The 16,955-nt window shown below is 37.5% G+C and overlaps 1 protein-coding gene across 32 annotated transcripts in view; it reads left to right on the top strand.

The window, feature by feature from the left end:
• Nucleotides 1–16,955, top strand: part of MBNL1 (muscleblind like splicing regulator 1) — a 219,457-nt gene that overhangs the window by 19,630 nt on the left and 182,872 nt on the right. For 29 of the 32 annotated variants that reach the window (XM_025289586.3, XM_044945833.2, XM_025289578.3 and 26 more), the window contains exon 1: nt 7,820–7,952. The exons of 2 other annotated variants lie outside the window; for them this stretch is intronic. The gene's annotated coding sequence lies outside the window, so the exon portion shown is untranslated. Of the gene's footprint in view, nt 1–7,819; nt 7,953–16,955 lie in introns of those variants that run through there. One more of the 32 variants, XM_025289646.3, reaches the window with a different exon arrangement.

Here is a 16,955-nt window from a genome sequence, read left to right as displayed (position 1 = left end):
GCCACTGCTGAGTTTTCCAGATTTGATGGCATATTGAGTGCAGCACTTTCACAGCATCATCTTTCAGGATTTAAAATAGCTCAACTGGAATTCCATCACCTCCACTAGCTTTGTTCGTAGTGATGCTTTCTAAGGCCCACTTGATTTCACATTCCAGGATGTCTGGCTGTAGGTGAGTGATCACACTATCGTGATTATCTTGGTCATGAAGATCTATTTTGTACAGTTCTTCTGTGTATTCTCGCCACCTCTTCTTAATATCTTCTGCTTCTGTTAGGTCCATACCATTTCTGTTCTTTATCGAGCCCATCTTTGCCTGAAATGTTCCCTTGGTATCTCTAATTTTCTTGAAGAGATCTCTAGTCTTTCCCATTCTGTTGTTTTCCTCTATTTCTTTGCATTGATCGCTGAGGAAGGCTTTCTTATCTCTCCTTGCTATTCTTTGGAACTCTGCATTCAGATGCTTATATCTTTCCTTTTCTCCTTTGCTTTTCGCTTCTCTTCTTTTCACAGCTATTTCCAAATGTGTAGGGTTTTTTTTTCCCCCTTTATGTCTTCCCCCATACTAGACTAGATTGTGAGCACCATGAAGAAGTGTTCATAATTTCTGTATTTGCATTGCAAGTGTAAATCTCAGTGTGTGGTGCTCAATAAATATTTTTAAACAAATTAAGAAGCAGCAGGGATCACCCTGATGTCTACCTTAAGACATTAGAATTAATTTATGACTGTACTGCTTAGTTCCCACACTACTGGACAAGGCAATGAGGGAAGGAGAGAAAAAAGATGTGTATACAAAACTCCCACCATTTTCATGTGACAAAAGTTCTTATTCAGAAGTCTCTTTAGGACATTGCTTAAGACATGGTTTTAAAGTAATTTCTGGAAACAGAAAAGAAAGAAGGAATAACAAATGCAGAAAAGATCCAGAAAGAGAAAACCCATTTAAAGGAGTGAAAAGAGAGAAGGATGTGGAATATCACAGTAACCAAAAGAAAGGAACTTCAGAAATAAATGAGTAGATAGATATAGTGGGCATTTAGGAGAAGAAAAATCAATCTTGCTATTGATGTTTAATTTTTTTTTTTTTTTTGCATTTAGGAACAAATAATGCAATGGCCACATTTTCTCCAGATGCTTTTATTCTACATAGAACAGAATTAAAATGTAGAAATATTTAGATTACAGTCCATGAGATAAGTACAGTATAACATTTGCACTGTTAGATCTAATAGATACTATTTTAAAATGATTACAAGAGAATTCTATGCTTACCCACAGTACATCATTTTATGAGATGGTAGAAAGTATTTCATAATACTACACTAATTATATATAAGTATATGCTTATATAATAAGTATATATTATATACTATATTATAACGTAATATAGGTAATGTGTCCACTTTGACATTCTGGCTACCAGTTTCATACTTATTTTTATAACTTTTTTATTTATTAAAAGGTCATTATTATATATTTTCTTTTCCCTAATGACAGTCTGTATTAGGAGACATGTATATATCCCAAACAGACTGTATAGAAGTACAATATACCTTAGACACATGACTTCAGGATCTGGGATGTAGGCTCAGAAATGCTGTACTATGGGGCAGGAGGCTTGACCCCCTGGTAACTATGAGGTTTTGGTCAAGGGTCAGTTCTCCAGTCTTTGTTACCTCATATGATAACTGAGGATTATAATGAATATGAATGACATGGGAGATATTATTTGTTTTATAGTTATATTATGAGATGAAGTGGGAAAAAAGGAGAGCACAAAATTGCATTTGTAACACAATGTCAACTGTTTTAAAACATGTGTTGAGGAAAACTTGGAAATAAATAAACTGTAATAGTATCACTAACAATTTCTGGGAACTGGAATCACTGCTGATTTTATAATGTTCTATCTTCAGTAATTTGGAGTTTTCTATCCTGTGTTTATGGGAGTAAATCCCCTCCGCACCCCCCCCCCCCCCCCCCCCCCCCCACACACACACACACACACACACACATTTCACTTCTCCCAAGGCCTGGAGGTGGCCATGTTATGGTTTCTCTTCAGCTGTGCAGTGGAAGATTCTAATGTTTACTGCATCTCACTGCTATGGACCCTCAAATCACTTTCTCTCAGGTCTTCAGCCATTTGCTGTCATTGCCGTTCTGGCCACAGCCCACACTTTTGACTTGCTTTCATTCTCAGCAGCGGTGTATTTCCTGCATTCTGTTTTGAGATTAGACTATCAGCCTTCTGCACATAGCAGTCAAGTGTAATCTAGTCATCTTCATGAAAAGCAAATTCCAATCCTGTGCCAGTTATACCCACACTCCCACCTCTAACATAATCAAACATGTCAATGGTTCCTGCTGGCCAAAATTATCAGTACTGTGGCTATGTATCATGAGTGTGACTAATCATATTAAGATTCATCAGTTCTCTCACTGAACTCTAAGCTCTTTGAAGTTAGGCATCCCATTAGTTTTTTTTAAAGATTTTTTTTTTTTTTAATGGGGACCATTTTTAAAGTCTTTATTGAATTTGTTACAATATTACTTCTGTTTTATGCTTTGGCTTTTTGGCCATAAGGCATATGGGAGCTTAGTTCCCTGATGAGGGACTGAACCCACACACACCCTCTGCGTTGGAAGGTGAAGTCTTAACTGCTGGACCACCAGGGAACTCCCACCCATTAGTTTTTATGGGTCATTGGATTTCCAGCCCTAATATACGCTGAAGATTCAAGGTGCTAGGCCTGCAGTTCCCACTGCTTTGAATGATTTTTTTCCCAGATAGTTTTCACTGTCTTGAGGACTATGCCTACTTCTCACCGTCTCAACCCTTGACCACTTGTCCTGTTTAACACACAGCCTCCCCTCCTTATCCCCTCAGCCTGCTATCTTTCACTTCGTGTACTTACTTCCATCTGAAATTGCCTCAGAGGTTTATTTGTTCCTTTATTTTTTGTTTGCTGCCTATCTCCTTCTAGCAGACTGTAAACTCCTTGAAGGAAGTGATTGGGCTGTGTTGTTCATTTCTGTAAACTGCAATACCTGGAACAGGACTTAGCACAGTGGATGCTCCATGAACATTTGAACGGTGGCATTGTGCGAAAATGTTTTCTGTTATGGAAAGAAGGGAGGAAGAATGGAAAAATGGAAAGGAAAATAAAAGAGAAACAAGGAAGAAATAGGGAAGGAAAGAAGTATACTCCTCAAAATCTAATGTGGCCCCTCTTCACATTAAACTTGGGGAGCAGTTATGCCTGTATGAGAGCTCAGTTGAGCTCAGAGCCTCATATATGACGCAAGTATATGTTACCTCAGTGTCTTTAAGAAAAAATGATGAAAATAAATGGCCTGAGTCAGAAGACATTGATGCTAGTTCTTCTCTGACATTGTTCCAACTTACTTATACAATGCTCTCTGGTTTAATTAGGGAGAAGGACTAGATAAGTCTCCAATGTTCCATTCTCTACTATGATTCTGTGGTTCTAAACCTTTAATTCTGAAATGTATTTGCTTTCTAATTCTTTTTTTCCGTATGCCAAAATAATTATAATGAAGATTTAGATTCAAGTTTTAGGTTAAATAGTCTAATTGAAAAATGTACATTTGGTTCATGCCTACCCAGGGATGCCAAAAAAATGCATAATAAAATTAATATTTTAACTCAGTTTTAATATTTACGTACATTGTAAGACAAGTAAATTGAATTTATATAATGTTTTTACATTTATGTGATTTGTATATTAAGTGGTATATATGTTATATATGTAATATGTCCTATTACGAAACATACTATATATACACATAATATATAATAGAATATATATTATTAACATTTAAATACTAGGTGTGATTTTTAAAACTTACTTATATGTGAAATATATAAAAATCCTAAATTTAGGTAACTAAATTCTTAAAACTTACTTATATGTGAAATATATAAAAATCCTAAATTTAGGTAACTAAATTCATATAATTCTATCAAATATTAATATATTTATTCAGATACCTAAACAGGTTAGAATCCAGGCTACAGAAAAATGCTTCAACCCTCTTCCCTGCTGTAAAACTGAATGGAGATACATTTAATGCATATATTTAAAATGGATTCACCATATGGGAGTGTTTCCAATTCTTCATTGCCTTCCAGCAGCTTCTCTTAACCATCTATATTTAAACATGGGTTAAAAATCACGGTGCCCGAATTTGAATCTTAGTTTTGACACTATCTTCAAATGGATTATTTTTACTTCAGAATAATACAAACAGCATTCCTAGATCTGTGATTCAAGACCTTTTCATAATTCGAGTTTAAAGAGCGTAACTTCTAAGGGTATTTTCATTTAGATGATGAGTTGAGGGGGACGATGCAGAAAAAGGAAATAATATTTAGACGGCTATGAGAGCTTATTGAACTTTATATGAATGTAGTGTGTATGACAAGAAACATACAATTTGTACACACACATTTACACAGTGCCGTAAAGACTCCCACTTTAATGAAAAAGATAAATGCTACTTTATCTATTTTATTGGTAAACCAGTAGTTAATGTTATCTCTAAAAACCATATTCCTTAACTATATTTCTACTGGGATTCATTGGTATAATTAAAACTTGAATGGTCTGAAATATTTCAGAAACCTGCAGTGAATATTCTTTCCTTTATCTTAACATGTAGTTTTATTTCATCTAAAATTGTTCTCTATAATTTCCCTCTCCACCCACAAATGACATTCTTTTTATACTTATAGATGCACTCACTCATAAGCCCTTGGACTATAACTACACTTCATAGATATAAGAGAAACCATAATGCTATCCTAGCACTGAGGGAATATGATTGGTATTCTAAATGGGGAACTATTTACTTTTTATTACTATAATGATTTTTTAATAATTTTCACAATTTGAAATGTGGTTAGCATGCTACTGGTAGTGAAAGCTGGCCATATGATTTAATATTTTTAACATAGGATCCGGTGTTTGCTACACTGCTTCGAAATGTTAAATGTCATTATTCATGTTATGGTATTATCAATGACAATAAATTAAACTAGACCAGTGATAATGAAGTTTTATATCACAATTTATCTGGACTCACTTTGGAGTCCTGGGTTGAAAACTGCTTTGTATGAGTTTTCTTAGCCACCCCTTTTTCCTTTACTGGTGTGAATAATATTTTTTCCCTCTTCTTTGTCATTTACTAGGATGTTTATTCTACTGTTCCTAACACTTAAGGGTCTTTCTTGTATTTCTTTGTATTCTGTGCAGTGGAGCAGAAAATTTGTCTCAGTTTCAATTTCTCTTTTGTTCCCAGAACTTCCCCCTCCTCCAGTGTTGAAGTGGAAAAATAGTTTCCCCTCTTGCACCATACACAGGTTCAAAGTTTTGTTTTTCATCATGTTGCTCCAAACAGCAAATTTTCTAGCCCACATGAAAAAAGAACACCAAAGCTCTGACTTGGAAGTCTGCAAGGGTCTGAGAACAATTGAAAAGAAGTTCCTACAACTGGGATTAGCCCTTGGCGGTTCACTGGTCATTCTGAGGAGAGGCGTGTGGAAGCCGACAAGGCCTCCAACCTGCTAGCACATGCACAGGTGGCCCAGCTCTGAAGTCAGTCTCTGTTGTCATGGAGAATGGAGGCAAAATTAAAAAGCAAGTAGCAAACAATCCAGTAGGTTAAGCCAGGGACTTGGGAGGCTCCCAAGGCTCCTCCCTTCCTCATTCCCTGCATGAGTCATTTTTCCAGTCTGTCCACACCCATTCACCCTTCTTCCATCAGCCTCCACCCCACATTCCCATTCACTCTCCAAGCTGCTGCCACAGGATCCCTCTGAAATACAAGTCCAAATTCAACCTATCTCTTTGCTGATTAAACTCATCTAGATTATTACAGTTTTCAGAGTAAAGCTGAGACTCCTTGGGTGAATACAGACCTACTTTTAGTTCACTTTGCTGCCACTCTCCTACAAGTATCCAGCTCACTTCTAACCCCAAGACTAGCAGTTCCATTGTATTTGCCAGGCTCTTTTCCCACAGAACCTGGATTCACCTCTCTATTCATCTTGATAATTTCTATACCCCCCTTTAAGGCACCTGTTAAAACAACCCCTCCAGGAAGCCTTCTTGACTCTCCTTGAAAGCACCTTGGTCTTGCCTCCCATCATTTTAGCATTTATCCTTCAGTCAGAATTAATTAATTAGTCTTTTCCCCAGTCTCTTCCCTAGTAGAAGTATTCTTGAGGGGAGGGACTCTATGTTGTTATCCATTCTTGAATCTCTGGCATAGCAGGCTATTGATGTAGTTGTTGAAATGAATGCTGAATTAGAAGAAAGGAAGTCCTCATTGCTTGGGGTAGCTCCTAATTGGCAGATAGAGAATGCCCATCCCTGTCCTTTGAGAAAGTGTTGGTTTCCTTTTAAATTTGCATCCACTGGGTGTGCACTTGGGTACTTTTTCATGATTAATACTGAGAAGTGGCACCATCTAATTAATTAAATTATTTGTTCTGGAAGGGAGCAGTGCACAATATTAACTCAGTGTTTTGTGGATGTAGCCAAGGGTAGGGAACTCAAGTCATTATTAATACCTCTAGAAGTAGTTTTGTACTTCGGCACCTTTCACGATGCTTTTCCTTCTCCTCCTTCAGCCGTCCCCACCATCTTTAAAACAACCTAACAAACTTGTAGAAACATCACACGATAGGTAGCGTTTGCTCCTAAACTGTATTCAAAACATAGAAAAAAGTTTTAAAATTATAATCATCGTTGAATAATTATTCCCTAAATCCTAAGTAAATTCTGCCCCCCAAATCACATCACAATAGTCCAGGATTCTTTCCGTTCAAAGTAAAGGCAAGTTAAATCTCATTAACACCCAGTGAATTATGATTTGGGGCTGTATTTTCTTTTGTTCCAGCAATAATATGACTTTTTTGCCTCGGACGATTCTAGTATTTCAGAAAATGAATATTGTATAAGGAAGGAGGAGTCTCTGCTTTCTATATATCATATAATGCAGAGTTGAGGTGAAAGGGGGTTTTACAGTCCAAATATTATTTACAAAGTAGATGGGAAGCTAGTATGTGAGCATTCGTGCTTGTGTGACAGTTTTACCGTAGAATTCCCAAACCGTGGACACCCTGTTCCTGGAGAAAGATATACACTGGCAGTCTTGCGGATGTTTTTCCCGTCTATGGGCCATCCAGGTTCGAAATCTGCGTGGTGCATTTTAAGGCGGCCAGCCCCACCAGTTCCTACTGTTTTATCCACTTTTGGAGACTCACCTTCAGTCTAACCTTGCCGACGGCCTTACCAAGCCCCATCCACCCGCCGCTTTCAAATACGAACCTATCTGTCTGCCCAGCCAGTCTCAAGGATCAGAAAGTAGCAGGGGTGCGTCCCGTGGGCTCTATAGCTCGGAGGTTACAGTGTTGAACGTATAAGATGGAAGATACCACCGGGAGGCGGCGGGGATGCACCACGCCAGCGCCGGCTCGGGTTTCCTTTTGCTTTCTGCGCGGATGGGCGAGTGGCAACCGCCACCCTCGGCGGACTCTTGTTAGATTGAGGGGTGGCGAGGTGGCGGGGGGCTGAGCCGCCGGGCGGCGGAAAGTTGAAGAGCATTTTTTTTTTTTCTGTCGCCGCGTGCGTTCCGGGGCTCGCGGAGTCCGCCCAGGGCTTCCTGGTGGGGCTGGGCCGGCGGGGGAGGGGCCGCGCAGCAGCAGCGGAAACCAGACCTCGGCGATAAGAGGCTGCACAGCGACATGCAACAGTCTTTTCACTGCAGCTGAATGAGTTGTGGCGCTCACAATGCTCCCGTGACCAGGAACTGACAAGTTCAATTTTAAATCGCGGGCCTCTTGGAATCATGACTCCCACAATGCCTTGGGCACTCGCTCGGCAGTCTGGCTGCCTCTGAGGGGGAAAAAAATGTGAGAGGTAAGTTTCCATTTTCCCAGTTTGCTCGTGCTGCTCTGCTGCTCTGCATTGTTCGTACTCTTTCGGGACTGTACATGGCTGAAGGAGGAAGTGAAAGGAGGCTGGGGCCGGCTCACCGCGCTGGATGGTTTCCGATCACACACCATCTCGAGCTAGAGGGACAGCGGGAGGTTGCAGCTGCAGCCCAGCTCCGAGTAGCCCTTCCCCGGGCTCTGCGGACACTGTCAGCCCTGCCAGCTTCCCACTTGGCAGCCTAAAACAAAGAAAGAGAAAGAAAGAAAAGGGGGGGAGGGCGGTAAAAGAAACAGGTGCGTGGAAGTGTACTTACAACCTAACGGCCTTTGTCGGGGGAGGGGGGAGATGCGAGTCCATCAGACGCGAGCCACGGTTTCTCCCTAGAGGTCCCGCATCCCTGTTCCCGAGGCTGCCATCCAGCCCGGTTTTCATCTGGGCCAAATATGTGCACGCAAAGGTTAATTCTCTGCCTGCTACCCATAAATTACGCATGACATGTTTAGCTGGCCTTCCTTATATGGAGAGTGCTGTATTTCAGTCCAGTTTGCCTTTTGCCAAGTTTTCAGGGCGGAAGACGCCCTGCATGAGAGGGCTCCTGTTTTTTTTTTTTTTTTTTTCCATCGTTCTGTAGTGCGTCACTCAAAAACTGTAAGAAAAGTAAGTATAGACGCTCTCTGGGTGGAGCCGCAGTTGGTTGATTCAGTTGCTTTCATGAAAGGTTGAAAAGAATGAAAAGTAGTTAGGACTTGGGTTCTGGGTTGTTTTTGTGTGTGTGTTTTTTTTTTTTTTTTTTTCAGACAAAAGCAGGATAAATATGTAGCGCGTCCCCTCCCTCCCCTTCTCTCTCTCTTTTTTAAACGGAGCCGGAATCTGTTATTGGTAGTAATGTGTCATGTGAGAATACTTCGATTCTGGAGCCTGTAAGGCGAGCAGGTATATGGTGGAGTTTATGCTTGCCCGTCTTACAGTACTTTACAACTAGCGTGGTGGAGCTAGAAGAGTAATTGTGTTCTTCAGTCTCTCCCGGGCCGGGGGGAATATGGGGCTGCTAGGATTCTGTGGTGTATTTCCGAGGAGTGTGCTTCCCTAGGATTAAGATTTGAGTAAGAAGCTGCCAGCAAGGTTATTGCCGCTGCTTTTTGTGTATCTCCCAGCCCAGGGACAAGTCCAGAGCAAATGGATGGTAAACTCTGCTATACTCGGAGGAATTTCTTAAGCAAATTAATCCACCGAGAGAGAAGTCATAATTAATGCCTTTGAATTTGCAGGCCCTCCGCAATGTGCTTTGAAATTCTACACCCGTGGACGCGGTGTTCCTCCCTCCTGGGTTTGAACACAGTGTCTGTTTATACACGGAGTTTATTTCGTACATAACTATTCTATACCAGGCTAAGTGATCCACTCCCTGTTATCTCTTTGGGTTGCTGAGAGCGTTGGTGTTTCTCCCTGTCTTGCTGTTGAGATAAAATATTATCACTGAGACAAGTTAAAATGAAAGTTCAAGGACTGTAAAACTCACCCTAGGAATACTTAGCTCAATACTTAGAATGGCTCTGATGCGGTGCTCTAGCCAGAGACACTGAATAAAGTTATTTTGTAGGCAGTGAAAGCACAATGTTGTCACTTGTATTTTCGCTTTCTTAAAGTTGGTGACAACCGCAGCTCAAAACTGTTTTTTAGGAAGGCTCCAGATTCTGATCTTCATCAGTGTTGCACCGCGCTGAATTTTTTTTTTTTTTAATTACTTAGGGTGTTGTTAGGCCTTCTTTCAAAAGATAGACATAGCTTTTAGTTTTATTTAATGGGGGGTTTCCTCACAAAAGTGGCCGTTTGTGTTTTAAGGAACAGGTTGGGTCAGCACTAGAAAACCTGTTCATCCAACCGTCTATAATTACAGTGTCACTTAAGACAGAATAATCAGATTTTATTATGACGAAGAGACTCAGAAAACCTCACATATGCCTGGTTTAATTTTTTTTTTTTCTCATGGAACTAAGATAAAATTTGTGTGCAGATACACATCTAGTGTGATCCTCTTATGCAGCCATGCCAATAGACTCCAAAGTGTTTTATGCTTTGAGATATTATTGCTTGTGTTTACATTTCCACATTTGGGGCAAACTTAGGCTCCAAGTTGAATTCATTAAATTTTGATTCCAACATTCTGTTCTTCCTCTGGGCACAGAATTCCTATGACATGAAACACTGGATTCTGTTCCAGAACAAGAACAGAGTATCCCAAAGTTTTCTCCTGGGAAGGGGGTGGGAAGGGAGTAAAATTGTATTTCTGACTGAAGATGAGTGTGTTAGTTTGTTATAGAAAATTTCCCATCTTTTTTGTAAACAAAAAAAATTGACCTTGTTTTTATCATTGTTGCCATACATTAGGCCTGTATTTGATATATCTATTTATGGAAACAGAATAGCCTTCCTGCACCTTCTGGCTTTTTGCTTGGTGATGGGAAGATGCGGAGGTGAGAGTCTGTCTCAGACCTTGCTTAGAAGAAGCTGAAAAGAATAGGTGATTGGAGTTTCTTGTACTCTGAGGCGTCAGAGTGGCCAGTAGATTCGAAGGTCAGGGAAGCAGATGAAGGAAATGAAATATAGTCATTTAAATATTTGGCTCAATAGAAAATCCCAACAGCAATAGCAATAACAGAGGATGTTACATAGGAAAAGTTTAAAATGTGAACTTTTAGGCCACAAAGCTTCATGGTTTTGAAATCTAGAATGTGCTGTCCAAACAGTAGCCACTGGCCACGTGTGAGCCTTTGAAATGTGGTTATCTGGATTGAAGTTTGTTCTAACTGGATGTTGAACACTTTGTACAAAGGAAAGGATGTAAAATACCTGGTAATATTTTTATAGTGATAATATATTACAGTGATAACATTTTGAATATATTAGTTACAGTAGAATATGTTGTTAGATTAATTTTACCTGTTTCCTTTCATTTTCTTTTTTTAAAAATATGGCCACTTGGGACTTCCCCGGTGGTCCAGGGGTTAGGACTCTGTACTTCCACTGCAGGGCACTGGGGGTTTGATCCCTGGTCTGGAAATTAGGATCCCACGTGCTTTGCAGCGTGGTCAAAAAAAAAAAGTAAAAAGAAAATATGGCTACTAGAAAATTACAATAACAGATGTGGCATGCATTGTATTTCTATTGAACAGAACTATTCTAGAGTAAAGCAAGAGAGCGGTATTCTGGGAGAAAGCCTAATAGAATTTACTGGATAAAACACAGTAAAAGGGGTTTTCATTTTCACAGGCTAAAGAAGTTTATTATACATAGGAATACTTCATCTTTCTTACCCATTGTAACTAAAATTTGAGAAAACACACCACCTAACATCTATTTTTATTTCCTCAAAACTACTGTTTAGTTTAGAGATTTAATGGTGAGGTAGTAATAGCAGAGAAAAGGCTTATAATTAGGGGATGAGTCTTAACACCTCTCAAAGGCCAGAATAGAGTATGATTGCTAGTTAGGAACATTTTAGAGACTCTATAGTTATCATTGTCCCAAAGTTACCAAACACAAACGAGTCACTGAAATTTATTTTAAAATAGAATTTTCAGTAAATAGCAATTATTTTCAAATGCTTAATATATATTTTCCTTTGCTATGACTTTCCTTCCTTGGAAAATAAAAACACCTAATAAATCCAAACAACTCCTGACTGTATGTTAATCAAAGATTAATACATTCACAAGAAGGAAAGACTTTCACCTGTAGGGAAGTGGGCATTGTTTTGAATACTAGGAAAGGTAAGAATACAATTCTTTGGTAATGTTTTGGGCTTTGAAGAATTCCTATACATGGAGACATTGTCTTTATAATTTGAACACATTCTTGAGAAAGCATCTGACTGGTAAACAAAGCACAATGGCATAGATCCTGGAAACATTCCTCTCAGATATTTTCATAACTGAAGTACATTTTGTCATACACAGTGAGTGTTAAACTGAAAAAAAAAATCCATATAACATAAGCATACTTTTATTTACTTGAAGGATACTAAATATATGAGACATGTTGGAGCCTATGGGTTCTTCTTTGCTGGGGAAGAGGGGGCAGATTTTATGGAGAATCTCAGAAGACTTACCTCCCAGCTTGGTGCCAGTCTTGAATCTGTCTCCCACCACAAGAAGCATAACTGCCATTAGTGTCAATGCATGTGGAGCCTTTGGGGAACAATGATCCCCATTAACTTTGTAGATCATTTCTGATGAGTCATGGAGCAGATTCACTAATGCTTGGAGAATTATTGATTGCAAAGCAAAGGATTTAAGAAGAGCTATTGACATAGGGCACTAAAAGTCTCTAGACATATTTTATATTTTTAGAGTTGAGGTAGGGAACTTGGGATTTATGTCATGCTTTTATATTATAAAAAATATGCATTTATATAAACATTACAGCTATATCCTTGAAAAAACCCTTAACAAATAATGAGGTAATAGCTTTCTGCATATTATCATTAGTCTTTTAATGATTTCATTACGTTTGTTTCAGATAACCACTCATGTTTTCTGAAAGGCATCTTATTACCTCTGCCTATGACATATATAAAAATGAAAAACCTTTGAAGGATATATGTTACAGTATGAGCATTATCTTTTGGTACTTTTCCCACTATTTTTGAGCTTTTATCCTCAGTTTCTGTAATGATCCTTTGTTAAAGAATTCAGGATATATTAACCTCAAGATGAAATGTAGCCATATTGGATAGAGTGGAAAATTACATTCCCACTGTGATCAATTATTTTTTTTTAAGTGAAGATGTTTCTGAAATAAGTGTCATGCTTCAAATAATGTATATGCTCTAAAAGAAAAACTGTCATCTCTTTGGACAATTGTTTTAAGAAATTGAGAGTTGCACCTTTAAATACCCAAAGAAGTGAATAATAGCTAATAAGGTAAATAGTCCCATCAAGTGTGGGTACAATTTGTGTGTGAGTATATCTATATGAATATAAAACTGTTCCCAAGGCAATGCCAATTTATTCAAATCATCTAGATATTAAGTAACATAATGTTATTAAAAAGGATTATAGTAAATACTATGTAATCCAAAGGCTGTGTCCATGTATATCAACTCCATTCCAGTCCCTCTCTAGCTGAGGTCACAAAATGATATTTCTTCTCCAAAAGATTCTTAAAAAAATCTGTCTTGACACTGGACCTTTACTATATTTTCCACTTTTAAAATAGTTGAACTATTATTTAATTCATAGTTCGTATAATTACGAGTGAACTTGTTTTAAAGAGCTAACAAAATTCTCGGATTGTGGGAACACACTTAATCATGTGAAATAAACATTACATGCTGATTTGAGATATTTTATTTTGTAAAATTGATTCATAGGAAAATATATGTTGTGGCAAAAATAGCAAGCTAGGTTCAGTGAGCTCTACCAAACTTAATCAAGATATATCTTGTCCTCAAAGAGGTGGCAGTCTTGTAGGGGAAGTTAAGAGTTTTGAAAATAACTGTAGAGTGCAAACAGGTATTTCATAAACGGTGGGTAGGTAACATTGTATGGAAGTTGAGATAAGGAAAGGTAAGTTGAGATAAAGAAAGCTCTGACCAATACATGTAATAAATATAACAGTTCTAATGCATAAATAGTGGAAAACAAAAAACATTCTTCATTTTTTGATATTATAGAAATATTATTCTGTCAAAGCAGCATTAACTATATCTATTCAGTGATGTTTGCATATTATCATGTGTTTATATTTAATATCTAGGCATGATTTTCATACATATTCTAGTTCATTTATTTAGTTCATTTTGCTGGTAGAAATATATATATTTTCAGATGTCCTGTAGTAAAATATTGATAGCTTTGGCATTAGCACTACTGTTAAATACCATAAAATACCAGTTTTTGAAGCTACCAAATAATTACAAATGTATCAGAAAACCAAAGTGGGTAACCAGGGTAAACAGTGCATAGAAAATTTGTTCAAGGGAAAAGCTAGGTTTAAAGTAAACTGATAGTTACAAGGTCATTTGCTTAAAAAAAAAAATCTATATATTAAAGTTAAGCAGTGAAAATATTACTAAAATGTACCAAGAAAAGAAGTGATTTCATTTAGGGAAAGAGAATGTTTTATACTGAATGAAGCAATGAGAGAAATATATATTAGCAGGGAGATTTTAATCAGAGACAGCCAGAGTATCCAATTTAATGTGACATTGAATAGGAAAGTGAAGAAATAAAAACAAGATATAGATGATGATTTCAGGCCCTGGTAGAAGTGTCACAGTTGTGAATACAATTTTGTGGGTTTTAAAAGTAGTTCATAAATATTTTAAGTATGTGGTTGTGGAAGACGTGGTAACATTGTGTATACTTACTGTACTCAGAATTCCTCCTTACTAACATTTGTCTACAGTGATTATAACTGAATAGACTCTTCTAGAAAATTGGAAAAAGTGTGGTAACAATAGTATATGCAGTGGGAGTGTGAGGAAATCGAAACGGTGAAAGACTTTACAGTTTAATAGTCAAAACACGTCAAAAGCAGGATAAATAACAAGACTGCCAAATGAGGCATTAAGAAGTCCATATTCATATTTAGAACATCATTAAAGATACTTCTTGAACTTAAAACTTAAAAACTATTCACAGCTTATTGTATCCAGAAAATTTAAAATTTAATCAAGTCAAATATTCAGCAATCTGTTTATCAGCGTTGTTGATCATAGTAATAATGATAGGTTAACATTTTATTTGTTTCTGTCTTATCTGATTACAAGAAGAGAATTACCTTTACAATGACCTTTTAGCACTCTATGTGGATGGCTCCCCTTATCCTAGTAGAAAGATAGTCTGGGATGGGATGGTGATAATCAAGGTGACCACAGATATAATAGGAAGGCAGATGGCCTGCTGCGGGGGAAAGTTGGTGGAAAAAGCTCTGAACCATTAAGTGGCTTTGCAACTCAGTGTTCTAACACAGACTCCCTCATTGATATTTCTGTTTACTACATTTTAGTTTAAAAAAGCCATCCTATGAAATGATATATCAGTTTCTGTGAGCACTGTGTCTACATTTGTTTTGAAAGTCCAGTGTTTGTTGCAGTTCAGGTAGAACCAGAGCCCATTTGGGGGTACATGTTTTGAAAACTGACGCACTTTATAAATACAAGAGGTGATGTTGATGTTATTATTATCATTTACAAGTTATTATATTTTTATATATTTATTATACTTTGTCTATATCTTAAAAGGAGTAATAGGCTTGGGAGATGGGGCACAAAAATCTCACAGTGTATGGATTTTATTTTACCAAACCAGATGTGACTAGGTATGTGGACTGGGAAAAAACATTCACTCTTTCTGTTGTTTAATTTCTACATCTGTAAAATTATGAGCATGTAAATAATAGTTAATAATATAAGTGCCATTTGCTATACATTTCTTTACAAAATATCTCATTTAATCTTTGTGACAGATGTAGAATGCCCCTTTTGACTTTTAAAGGTGACTAATGTGACTGCTAAACACTTTTTGTCATTTTCAGAGTTGTGAGACTTTTTTTTTTTAACTCCAATTCCATATTTTTAACCTTTTTTTTTTTTTTTTGGTCTTGCTTGCCATAATTACAAAGAATGGTGATGAGGATAATAGCTTTAACAATCATCACTAACATCTTGGACTACTTACTTGCCAGGGTAAGGTGTATGAATTAATTTACATACTCCTCAGAACAACCCTATGAGATGGATACTATCTGAGTTTCACAGGGAAAACTGAGGGACAAAGTTATTTGCCCATGGTTTCTTAACTAGGAAGTGGCACAACAGGGAGTTGAACCAAGGTAGTCCAGTTCTAGAGTTGTGAAAGAATAAATACAAAATTTAAAAAGATAACTCGGGTACTGATAGGAGATTGAGACTGTAGACATTTGGAATAATCCACAAGAGCAACTCTTGCTACAGCATTTGAGGAGACTCCGGAAGAATGGATAGGAAGTTAAGAGGAGAGAGATACGGGGTCTGGGGAGGGGCAGGTGATAGGGTAGAAGAAATAGGGAATCAGTGGAGAAAGGGAGTTTGGGGCTCCACTCTGGAGAACACTAAGGACCAGGTAGGAAGTTCAGGGCACAGTGGGAACATTAGGAGACATTTGCTTTAGCAAGTAACGTACAGGTGTTGTGTTTTAGTGACGTTTTTTAGAGGGAGAGTAGGATATACACAGGATGAAATGGAAATTGTTGGCTAGAGATGAGGGACTGGAAAAGGACAATAACAAGGTAATGAAGGACATGTGTTCTGGGGAAAAAGTCACAGGCTTCAGGTCCACAGGATGTATCAACTAATTAGATGTGGATATTAAAGGTGATGGGAGATATTAAAAATGATTTAAAGAGTATAGTAAGAATTTTTAAAACTTTTCATCCAAAATCCCTTATTTAAAACTTTGTTAATGTTATCCTTGTTCATCATATTGTTCCTTGTGAGCTCTTTTCATATAAAGCACTATATTTTAAAACATCAGAGAAAAACACTTAAAATTATGTTTTATCTGGGACTGTAACTTGGTTAGGTGGAAAATACCTGTTACATTCTTAAAAACAGTTCATTTCTGTGTCAAGCTCCTTTAAAACACAGGATCCAATCAATTAAAGAATGGTATTTAAATTCTTTATCCCAAATTGGTCATTCTAAAGTAACCATCATTTCATCTTAGGGGTATGTTGTTGTTTGCTGGGAAATGTCTTATTGACGGCTAGGCAGTTCTGGTCCCTTTAACGTTCATGCAGAACACTGATGTAAATGATCCCCAGTGATAAACCAGGTGGCAGATAGATACATGATAAAACAAGTTTGCAATGTGCTCAATGTGGCTGACATTTATACTTCTCAGACCTTGCTATTTTAGGGAAGGTATCAATGATACTCTCTTTCCTGGAAATAAAGATCCTTAATAATCAGATACCCTTATAAACAGAATGATTTACATACGGAAA

The sequence above is a fragment of the Bubalus bubalis genome, chromosome 1, assembly GCF_019923935.1.
Source record: "Bubalus bubalis isolate 160015118507 breed Murrah chromosome 1, NDDB_SH_1, whole genome shotgun sequence".
In the NCBI taxonomy this organism is placed as follows: Eukaryota; Metazoa; Chordata; class Mammalia; order Artiodactyla; family Bovidae; genus Bubalus; species Bubalus bubalis.
Note: the sequence above shows the minus strand (reverse complement) of the source record. Positions and strands in the feature narration are given on the sequence as shown.